The 12,598-nt window shown below is 37.2% G+C and overlaps 1 protein-coding gene across 6 annotated transcripts in view; it reads right to left on the minus strand.

The window, feature by feature from the left end:
* The window catches only part of LOC104239900 (MADS-box protein AGL42-like), a 55,497-nt gene that overhangs the window by 23,684 nt on the left and 19,215 nt on the right, over nt 1-12,598 (minus strand). The gene's annotated exons all lie outside the window — the stretch shown is intronic.

The following is a 12,598-nucleotide window of genomic DNA, read 5'->3' on the forward strand; positions in this document are numbered from 1 at the left end:
TATACTTACAGCTAACCGGATAATCAACCGTGTACCTCATAGTAAAACACAGTCCATTCCTTATGAAAAGTGGAAAGGAAGGAAGCCTAGCTTGAAATACTTCAAAGTGTGGGGGTGTTTAGCTAAGGTACAAGTTCCTAAACCTAAAAGGGTTAAGATAGGTCCAAAAACGGTTGATTGTGTGTTTATTGGATATGTAACCAATAGCAAGGCATATCGTTTTCTGGTTCATAAATCAGAAAATCCTGAGATTCACATTAATACGATAATAGAATCAGATAATGCTGAATTCTTTGAAACTATTTATCCGTATAAAAAGGAAAGTGAAGTGACCTGCCAAAAGTCAAAACGACCTCGGGAGGAAATAACAGATGGTATGCCTAATGAAGAAAATCCAAGAAGAAGTAAACGTCAAAGGATATCTACTTCATTCGGTCCAGATTTTCTGACTTTTCTGTTAGAAAATGAGCCTCGTACCTTCAAGGAAGCAATGTCTTCCTCAGAAGCACAATATTGGAAAGAAGTTGTCAATAGTGAAATAGAATCCATATTGAGCAACCATACCTGAGAATTGGTTGATCTTCCTCCAGGTAACAAAACATTGGGTTCTAAATGGATTTTCAAGAAGAAAATGAAGGACGATGGTACTATTGACAAATACAAGGCAAGACTTGTTGTCAAAGGATTTAGACAATGAGAAGGTCTTGACTATTTTGACACATACTCGCCGGTAACAAGAATTAAATCCATTCGGATGCTAATAGCGTTAGCCGCCTAGTATGGTCTTCAAATCCATCAAATGGATGTAAAAACAGCATTCTTAAATGGTGATCTTGAGGAAGAAATTTACATGAACCAACCTGAAGGGTTTGTGGTTCCGGAAAAAGAAAAGAAGGTGTGTAGACTTGTCAAGTCCCTTTATAGACTATAACAAGCACCCAAGCAATGGCATGCGAAATTTGACCAAACAATGTTGTCAAATGGTTTTAAGATTAATGAATGTGATAAATGTGTTTACATTAAGAACGTTCCAAATCATATAGTCATTGTTTGCTTATATGTTGATGATATGCTAATAATGAGCAAAGACATTGCCGACATTCAAGCTACTAAACGTATGCTTGCTAGTAAGTTTGATATGAAAGACTTAGGAGTTGCCGATGTAATTCTAGGAATTAAAATCCAGAGGACTCCTCAAGGTCTAGCTTTGTCTCAGTCACATTACGTGAAAATGGTACTGGAAAAATTCAAACACTTGGAATTTAGAAGTGCAAGAACTCCAATTGACTTAAACCATCATCTTATAAAGAATAAAGGTGAAAGTACGTCTCAATTGGAGTATGCTCGTATGTTGGGAAGCTTAATGTACATCATGAACTACACACGACCTGATATAGCTTGTGCAATAAGTAAACTTAGTCGATTCACAAGTAATCCCAACAAACATCATTGGGTGGCAATGAAACGAGTTCTGGGATACTTGGAGTATACCCAAGACTACGCTTTGCACTATAATAAATATCCTGCGGTTATCGATGGATATAGTGATGCAAATTAGATAACCGGCTCAACAGAAACAAAGTCCACAAGTAGATATATTTTTACTGTTGGTGGAGGAGCAGTATCTTAGAAATCTTCCAAACAGACATGTATCGCTCGTTCTACAATGGAATCAGAGTTTATAGCTTTGGATAAAGCCGGTGAAGAAGCTGAATGGCTTCGAAATTTCTTAGAAGACATTCCGTTCTGGCCAAAGCCTTTGGCTCCTATTTGCATACATTGTGATAATGAGGCTGCCATAGGACGGGCAGGGAGTGTTATGTACAACGGAAAGTCTCGTCATATACGACGAAGACATAACACTGTTAGACAACTACTTTCTAGTGAAATTATCACTATTGATTATGTAAGATCAAAGGAGAATGTGGCAGATCCGCTTACAAAAGGCTTAACTAGAAAGGGAGTTGAGAAATCATCTAAGGGAATGGGACTATGGCCGAGGACAAGTCAACATGGCGGTAACTCTACCTAGAATTTTGGATGTTCCGAGATCTAGGTTCAAGGAGCCAAACAAAGTTATGATTGACCGGTTCAACATTGTCAAAATAAAATCTTTGGTCCATTCTCGTGATGAAGACAATGTTCAGTAACAAGGATAGAACTTTACACGTTCTTTAATGATTACCAAAGTTTGATGAGGTATCTATAAAATAGTGTCAATCTAAAGGATTACACGTTTAGGAATCACCTACGTAAGTGTGAAGTGTAAGCCGCTTCAAGGAGAATTCTGTAAGGCCAATTCTCTATGCACTTATGAGACCAGGCGGTGTTCATGGCTAAAACGAACACAACAATAAGAACCAAAAGACGGTTAAGGGTTGGTTGTGTGACATATGGTTGTCTAGGTATACACTAAAGTTTGACGGTTCAAAGATATCAAATCTACCGATTGACCGAGTATATCCGACATATGTTCACTACAGAAAGTTCAAAGGGAAACCTACTTATCCAGATGCAATTAATCCTTACTTGCAAAATCACATAGCTTTCATCTATGATCTTTCTTGATACAGCCATTCCCATTCATGTGGGGGATTGTTGGACTTTAAGCCATTGGGCTTTAAAGTAGAAGAAGTGTGAATTGGAAATGGAGGGAAATAAAATGGAGTGAAAATGAAAAATTTGAAAAAGTGAACTTTTGTCTTGCACTTTGTCCCTCATTGGCGAGGGACAGCCACATTTGTGTGCTTATATATAGAATCACTTCTTAAAGCTCTTAAAAGGAGTTGAAGAGAATGAACCCTCGCGCTGTCGTCGTCGTCGCTCGCTCGGCTCGGCTTTGGCTTTGGCTTTGGATTTGGATTTGGATTTGTCAAATGATCGATAAGATTATTTTTTTAGAAAGTCACTGCTGAAAATATGCCAGAATCTTGCTGAAGATTCAGAGAGCCTATCTGACCGCGGTTCTGCCGCGGTCGCGGTGGAACCGCGGCAGGCAGATTTAGAGAGCCAGAACCGCGGCAGGCAGCGTATTCTTCTGAAAAGGCACTTTTTCCAGACACCTCTTCTGATAATTGCCTATAAATTCTGAGGCAAGGCTCCATTTTCTACATACGAAAAATACTCCAGAACTTCTTTCTTTCTGAATACACTGCATCCTAATTCGCAGTTTCTCTCTCTCAAATTCGTAAGTGTGATTTTGCTCCATTCTTTGAGTTCGTTGGGATCCTGCAGTTTGTATTGCCACTGTTGCAGGAAGGTTTATTCCGTTTTATCCTGGGAGGATTTAATTCATTACCTTGGCAACGTGTGAGAGGGTTAAAATTTCTTAAGGACACAAGAAAATTGAGGACTCGGAATATTTCTGATTCTTTATTGTTTTCTAGATTTCTTTATTCTTCTAACAGTTTTATTTTCTGATTTTTGTTTTAACACAGTAACGCTCACACATCATCTCCAGATGTTGCTGTTGTATACCACCTAAAGAAGAGAATATGCATCATACTTTTATGAATAGTAATATGGCAATTAAGACCTGAAAATATTTTGGGGCCCCTTTGGGGGTCAGTTGGAAAGATACTCATATTATTTTGATGTTGAACAAATGGTGGAGTTTTAAAGCCCAAAAATAGGATCCATCACGTCATTTTGAGAATAACTCCCGTGGTTATTTGTTGGGAGTTATGAAGGCTTAGTGCTCCTCTAAATATGGTATTAAGAGAATTTCTGGAAGTAGAATATTATTCCAGATTCAATATCATCTGAGATGGGTCATTGATAAGAATTGCAATGGGGTTAGCTGGAATATGCCTTGGAATGCTATTTGTGAGAAGCTGATGGTGATGACTCATTCAGTGAGATGCTTAATGGTGAAGTGGGAAAGACCAACTACTCAAGAACTAAAACTAAACACTGATGGAAGCAGGCTTGCTAATGGTTCTACTGGTGCTAGAGGTATTATTCGAGATCACCAAGATAATTTAGTGATGGCGGTTGCAAAATCATTGGAGATGGGAAGTAATAATTGTGCTGAAGCTTCAGCAACCTTAATCGTGGTTAATGGTGCCACACACATGGCCTTGCTAATCTCATCCTGGAATGCAACTCCATGATAGTCATTGAAATGTTGAGAGGAACATTTAAGGTGCCTTGGCAGTTGCAGCCCATTATAGAAGAGATTAAACAGATAATATACTTGCAAAACATCAAAGTGCAACATTATTTTAGGGAAGGAAACCAAGTAGCACATGCCTTAGCTAAGTGGAGTAATAGAGGACAACATACTATTTTCTTCGGTCCATCTAAACTGCCTAAAGAAGCCTTTGGCCCATACATATTGGACAAGTTGAAGCTTTGAAGAACTCTTATAATGGGAGATGTTGGATGACATGTATATTTTGTCCCGATATATTTTTGCTAAAACCTTTTCCTATTTTCTCTTTCCTTTTAGGTTGTTGTAATTTGTAAACTCTTTTTTTTCTTTTTTGGTGTTCAATACAAGGGGGACGCCACCTAAGGCGTAATTATATTTAAAAAGAAAATGTTGGGTTAAGGTTATTGTGTGCTGAATATAAGGGATCAAGTTTTCCGTTACTTGATTTTCCTTTTTCACTCATCTAATTGGTATTATTATCCCATCTATCCTTAACATTGCTTTCATCATTTTCATAGGTGTTCTTGAGGGCCGAAGGATTTCTCATCGGAGCCCCGCTATTATTTGGTATATAAACATTGAATGATTGGATATATTCTTATAATTGGAACTATCAAAAACTACAAAAAGTTCAAAATTCAAAAACTCCAAAAACATATCCATCATTGTTAAAGTAGCTTCAGACCAAGTTTGCATCCAAAATTGAAATATATTGCTACTTTGTGATTGAAATTGAGTGAGTATTGTTTCATTGACCTTGTATTGTTCTCCCCTAACGATTTGGAAGATTGACTAAAATTGAGAATCACCATTATTGAACCCACTTGAAGAACTCTCGAACATGTGCGGAAAGAAATCTGGTATTCCAAAAGTGGTTTGAATCCGTTCTACTGATTAGGGATCGTTGTGAGTAGTTGAAATAGGTAAAATATCAAATTTAAGTTATTTGGAGTTAAACTGAATCGTTATACCTAAAAGGCACGTAGCTAAAACTTTCTGCTAAAGCCAAAACCGCCCCCACGGTTCGAAAGTGGTCTTAACGCTTTGAAACCATGCACCCTCCACCTATTTTCAGAAAGCAATTTTCTTGGTGGTTCTTGAACAGCCTAAGGAACATCCCTTTGAGGGGAAAAAGGCAAGAGTGGCAAGATTACTACAGTGTGGCTTAAAAGCTTCTAACCTTGAGAGTAAACACGAGGGTTAAGTGAATCATCTCTTGAGTGATATGCAAATGGGGGTGACTTGTGAGGACTAATTTACATTAACCAATTTACTTTACTTTCAAGCATGTGTTTTGCAGGTTCAATGAGATATAAGGTAGGTGTTGGTGGTTGTGATAACCCAAGAGGTAAATCTATGACTAAGAGTGAAAGATGGAGTTCATCTTGTGACTATTTCTAGTAGAAACTCTTATGGGTAGTACTATGATGAATATGAAAGGAGACCTAAAAGAAGTGGAAGAATGAAAATAAGAGGAGCATTTGTAAATTTGAAGTGAGCGATGAGAGTCATTGTGGTTGTATACTTGAAATAGAGAAAGATTTTTGTTCAAACTTCATTAATCAAGAAGATGCCCGAAGAGTGGAGGTGGAGCATGATGGTTTCTGTATACAAGAACAAGGGTGATATCCAAAATTGCAATAACTATCGGGGTATCAAGCTGCTTAGCCATACTATGAAAGTCTAGGAGAGAATGGTTGAGCTAAGGATGAGGAGGAGGATGTCTATTTCCGAGAACCAGTTTAGGTTTATGCCGGGGCATTCGGCTACAGAAGTCATTCACCTTATTAGGAGATTGATGGAGCAGTATTGGGAGAGAAAGAAGGACTTGCATATGGTGTTCATCGACTTAAAAAAGACATTCGATAAAGTTCCGAGGGGGGTTTTATGGAGATGTTTGGAGGCTAGAGGTGTACTTTTGCCTATGTTAGATTGATTAAGTACATGTATGATGGAGTAAAGACCCGAGTGAGGACGGTGGGTGGGGACTCGGACCATTTTCCGGTTATGATAGGGTTGCATCAGGGGTCAGTACTTAGCCCTTTTTTGCTCTAGCAATGGACGTACTGACGCGCCACATCCAAGGGGAGGTGCCGCGGTGAATTCTATTTGCAAATGATATTGTATTGATTGACGAGACTTGAGACGGTGTGAACACGCAATTAGAGGTATGGAGGCAGACCCTGGAATCTAAAGGTTTCAAGTTGAGTAGGACCAAGACAGAATACTTGAAGTGTAAGTTCAATGGCGAGACTCAAGGAGGGGAAGGAGATGTGAGGCTGGATTCACAGGTTATCCCTAGGAGAGAAAGTTTTAAGCATCTTGGTCGATTACTTAGGAGATGGGGAGATTAATGATGATGTCAAACATCGTATTGGGGAAGGATGAATGAAATGGAGACTCGCTTCCGGTGTTTTGTATGACAAAAAGGTACCACCAAAACTTAAGGGTAAGTTCTATAGAGTGGTGGTCATAAAACGATGTTGTATGGGGATGAGTGTTGGCCAGTCAAGGTCGCTCATGTGCAGAAGATGAAGGTAGCAGAGATGAAGATGTTGAGATGGATGTGCGGACACACCAGGTTAGATAGGATCAGAAATGAGGTTATTCGCGACAAGGTGGGTGTGGCCCCTATTAAGGACAAGATGCGGGAATTGCGGCTTAGGTGTTTTGGTCATGTGAGGAGGAGGAGCACAGACGCCCCGGTGAAGAGGTGTGAGAGGTTGACATTGGAGGGCCTACGGAGAGGTAGAGGTAGGCCAAAGAAGAGGTGAGGAGAGGTGATTAGGCAAGACATAGTGCGATTTCAGCTGACCGAGGATTTGACCCTTGATAGGAAGGTATAGAGTAGGTAGTCTAGAGTGTTTATAATAGTAGTATTGGCACGCAGTCTCGCTTTCTATTGGTAGTAGGTTTTTATGACTAACCATTGTTTTCTTTCATTATTGATCACCTTACTATCTTGTTATTTTTATTCTGCTTTTGTATGGCATTTTGTTACTATCTCTTCTTGTCTATATTTTCATTAATGTGGTGCTTATGCTTTCCTGAGCCGAGGGTCCATTGAAAACAACCTCTCTATCCTCACAAGATAGGGATCATAGGTTTCCTAAAAATACAAGAAAATAAATTCAAGACATAAATAATAAATCTTCCCTTGGCTTGAGTTCGCTTTATCAATATGAACAATGTGTCTCTGTCTTGTCCTCAGTCCTTGTTAGGGCTCTATTCATTGCCACATACATTAACCAAGTATGGACAATGTCTAAACTTGTTAAAAGACCCAATTTCTTCGGTTATAGCACCAATCCATTTATCTGCTCCTACATTCGAAATAACTTCTGGATAGTTATTATACTCAAGCACATCAACAGGGCAAAGCAAATCTCACAAGATTTGTATGTCCAAGAAGATCATATCAACTACACTTGCAGACTTTTGTGGTCGGCAGGGGCAGAGGTAGAGAGTCGAGTGCGGGTTCGGCCGAACCCAGTAGCTTTGGTTCGAACCATATATTTGTATTAAAAAGTTCATTGAATATGTATAAACTATTATTTTAGAACCTAGTAACTTAAAACAATTAAAATCTCGAACCCATAAGCTTGAAATTTTAGCTCCGCCTCTGGTGGTCGGTTGATTACTCTCTTCCCTTGGCCTATTGCAATTCTATATTGTTGTTCTTCCGTAGGTGCATCAACGTTATTATTTTGATCAATATTTTGCACTTCATCCACTTCCTCTACTTTTGAACTACTGGTCTAAGCTAGTGGAGATTCAGTTTCTAGCTCTATGCGGTCACTGACACCATAATCTATTTATGCTATTGACTTCTTTCTTTGTCTGTCTAGTGAGGTAGATTCATTGAATGTCATGCCCCTGCTGATAATTAATCATGGAGTCTTCTGATCTACGCACCACAACCTATAACCTTTCACTCTAGTTGCATATACTCTATAAATATGCACCTCTTTGTCCTCAGCTCAAGTTTTTCATCTCACGCATGAGCATTTCAACCTAGTATCCTCAAATTTGAATAATCAACAGACGAACCAGACCATACCTCAAAAAGAGTTTTGGACTTAATAGCTATAAATGGAGATCTATTGACCAAGTGGCAAATTGTGTTGATTGCTTCATGCCAAAAATTCTTGCTAACACATGAATGTAAAAGCATGTTTCGGCCTTGTCACAAAGGGTATTGTTTATACGTTCAGCAACACTATTCTATAGTGGTGTTTCATGCAAGTGCAGTGTCTCATTATGCCCTTTGTACATCAAAAACCATTGAACTCTGAATTGCAAAATTTTAACCCATTATCAGTCCGAAGACGCTTAACTTTTCTTTCTGTCTATTTCTCAACCATCGTCTTTCATTTAACAAATATCGAAAATACGTCATTTTTTTATTTTCAAAAATACACTCAAACCATTTTAGAGTAATCATCAATCAAAGTCATAAAATATATGGTACTACTCTTGAAGGAAGCTTTGTCTAGATCCTACAAATATGAATGCATATAATCTAACTTGTGTTTGGTCATGTGTCCTGCCTTTTTGCTGAATTTTATCCTTGTCTATTTTCCAAATACACAATGCTCATAAAAATTCAAAACTTAATTTTTGTACCCATCGAGCAAATTTTGCTTGCTCAACAAAGGCAACCCCTTGTCACTCGTATGACCAAGTCGCAAGTGTCATAACTGAGACTAATTTAGATCACTCTTTCCAGAAGCTACAACAACTTCGCCTTCAACAAGAATGTAGTTTACCATTTATGAGAACCATGAAACCTTTACGCACTTTAAATGTGTCATTCTCGGAGTATAACTTAAACCCTTGATCATCGAAAGCTGAAACGAAATGAAATTCCTCTTCATCCGAGGAACATGCCAACATTCAATGTTTCTAATAATTCCATCGAACATTCTCAAATTGATATTACTAATATCCTCTAGCATTAATAAATTATCATCTCCCAAGTCGGCAGTCTCATTCATCTACTTGTAAGTTTCAAACTAATTCTTATGTAAACACATGCAAATTGTTGCACCAGAATCAAGAACTTAAGAATTTTTCCCATAACTAGAACTCATGGTGCAGTCTTCCCCTACATAGTCACTTTCATCAGAAGTGTTGCCGATCTCACCAATATTTACAGAATTATCTGCTTTCCGCCTACCTCTTTTCTCTTTTAACTTAAGACAATCTCTCCCTTAGTAAACTTGTTCCCCATGCTCATAGCAGTTCTGCTTTCTTGCTCTAGAATTTGATCTAGCGGCAAACTTTTTCATATTAATGTCTTTCTATTGTATTCTTTCAATACTCATAAGATCCCCCCCCCCAGTTCTGCTATCTGAAAAGCTCTTTTTAAACTCTTTAGATTTTAGTGCATTACTAAAATCTTCCAATGAAATACTGTCTTTCTCATATAGTAACATATCAACAAAAGTATTATAAGATGGCGGTAAAGCTTGTGGCATTAAATATATCATAATATTTGTGTAGCTATAAGACTTTTATAATTAAACTTGTAAATTGAAACATATCACAATATTTGTGGCTATAGAATTATATTATCATTAAAAGTAAAATGGAAAGTTCAAGTTAAATTATTTCTAAACTTAAAAATATGTCATTCTTATCTAAATTTAAAAAAAAAGGCAGCCCGGTGCACTAAGTTCTTGTGGGGAAGGGCCGGACCACAAGGGTCTTTTCTAAATGGACTAATAAGAAAATAGTACCTTTGTTTTTTTGGGGGGAAGGGAGGGGAGTAACATATTTCCCATATAGATGTTTTAATATATTGATATTTGGAACACAAATTGAAAGAGAGTAGGAAAACCAAATTATTTCTTGCTTCTCAGTTTGAAATGAAAGATCCTAGATATGATTTTAGATATTAAAATTGTATGATCATCAAATGGTTTGATAAGGAAAAAAGTACCTTTTCTCAATTAGTCTTAATAATTTATTCATTCAACTAGTAATCTTTTTTCCTAAAAGGAATCAGCCCAATATAGACAATGATAGACATATCAAAGATTTACGTAGTTTTTGTGTGCTTGCTTCATGCACTAACACAATTGAATTTTAAAGTATCTTGGCATAATGGCTCTATCAAAGACAGATCCAATCAGAGTCTCTTAGTGTAAACCAAAGTAGGACCATTGGCCTATCGTGTGTTTCCTATTCAACTACATAGTAAACTATCTCTTATCAAACTACCAGTCAATCTTATAAGGAGGTTCGAACGTGAATAAGTTGGTTTGTCCTTGGCACTAAGCCTGCCTTTGGAAAGGATCCTAAAAAGCAAGACTTTTAGCCAAAAGTGCTCTTGTACTAGTGGAAATCTACTAGTACCTAGCTATTAAAGTCAAATTTACTTCAGTATCATCAGCAGACGCAGAAGAAATGAAAATTTTGATTTGCTGACTAGCATCATGATGGAAGGGAAGTTACTGTGGAAGAAGGCAGTTGTTAAGCAAATGACAATTTTAATGATAAGCCTGCTCCTAAACCATTTAATTCTAGCATCAAATTATTGAAAAACTCTAATAACGTTATTGACTAGTTGGCTTACTCTCAAATGGTTGAAAGTCTTATATATGTCATGCATTGTAGCAAGCTAGATATTGGTTAAGCAGTAAAAACTTCAAGCAACTTTATTAGTAACCCTAGATCAGTTAAACATTAGAATGTCTTAATTCATTTTTATGGTACTTGAAGGGTATGATTAATGTTGACCTGCATTATTCTACATTGTCATTCGTAAAGACTGTAGTGATGTTACTTATAATTTTGATTTGGATGACGCTAACTCTACTACTACTTGTATTTTAACTTTGGTTGGAGCAGTAATCTTTGAAATCAAAGAAGTAGACATATATTACTACTCAATAATGGAACCCGAACTTATAGGTATGTCTTTTGCTAGAGACGAAGTAAACTAGCTTAGAAGTATGTTGATCGATATTCCTCAATAGAGTAAGCCAATGCCACATTTGACTATCTATTGTGATAACAAATGTGCTATATTTCGGGTTTCAGGTGATTGTTATAATGGCAAGTCAAGGCAAGTCGTCTCAAACACAATCACATGAGAAGAATATTGGAGGATGTCATAATCCTCGATCAAAAGGTGAAAGTCATATATTCAAGATGTTCTTGAATGCTACTTGTTGTATGAATTATTTAAATTCTTGGAGATAGTACTGGTACCATTCTTTTTTTTTAATCATGCACTATCACAAAAAAACGTCTTTACGTGTCCCTAAGCCTAAGCAAGTTTGATAAACGACCAAAAATGTATGTTTTTCGGTGTACTTTCATCTCACAACTTGTGTGGTTACATTAGGTTACATGAGTTTTTGTAGTGAATTATGCTCATTACGTCCATTCCTATGTATAGAAGCAAGTTGGACAAAATGTGAGCAAAAGAAGTTGATTCGGGACCAAAAGACAAAAGAAGGACTTTAATCGTTCACTCCCGCATGCACACAAGAGAGTGAACGAGCTATTGAGGAAAAGCTTGGGAAAAAAACAACGAAGTATAGCAAAAAGGCATGGAAGTGCACGAGAGACCTAGGAGAGAAAAAAGAGAAGAACTTTGCTCGTTCACTCTCGTGTGCGCACGAGAGAGTAAACGAGTTAACCTAAAAAGGTTGTTTCGAAGTGGGCTTGTATTCTTTTACCCCATGATAACCCTATCCATATAAATAGTCTTTAAACTCACTTTTGTGAGGGGAGGACGTGACTTGTAAAGGAAAAACATGACTTTTGAAGGGGAGAAGACGCTGGGAACATTCTTGGAGGAGAAAATTATCGAGTTCTTCATTCATTCATCTTTTATTTGTAATTTGTTTATGCAGAGTACTTGGAAAATTAATGCTACGAACATGAATGGACAAGCACTCTAGTTTCTAGGGTTGTGGATGACATGATTATTAACGTTTATTAATTACATTTCTGTTAATTCTGATTATTATCTTGTGGCTGTTTCTTTAATTCTAGTTTTAACTTGTGAATTGTTGTAGCTTCCAATTCACCCTACTATCTATGTTATGCTTGGGAAAGCCATATTTAGATTAGAGTAGAATTAAAGAGAGCTTGTTTCTGAACCCGTGGCCCGGGAAAATATTTCGTGGTTAGGATAAAAATATATCTAACGGTCTTTCTCAGTTGAATACCGTATTATATTCGTTCATGATAGACTCAGTACCATAGTAATATAGGATTGATATATTGTGGACATGTGAGTAGTATTGTGGGAACATATTATTTATATAAACGATCTGGTTAATTAGCAATCATAGATAATCTAGATTAACAAGATTGATTATTGAACTTAATAGGATTGATAAACCAATCACAACCCTAGAATCTCCGTCTCCTCTGAATTAAAACCTCAGCATACACATTTGCATTCTTGTTAAATTAGTTGTTACT

Source organism: Nicotiana sylvestris, chromosome 5 (assembly GCF_000393655.2).
Source record: "Nicotiana sylvestris chromosome 5, ASM39365v2, whole genome shotgun sequence".
NCBI lineage: Eukaryota > Viridiplantae > Streptophyta > Magnoliopsida > Solanales > Solanaceae > Nicotiana > Nicotiana sylvestris.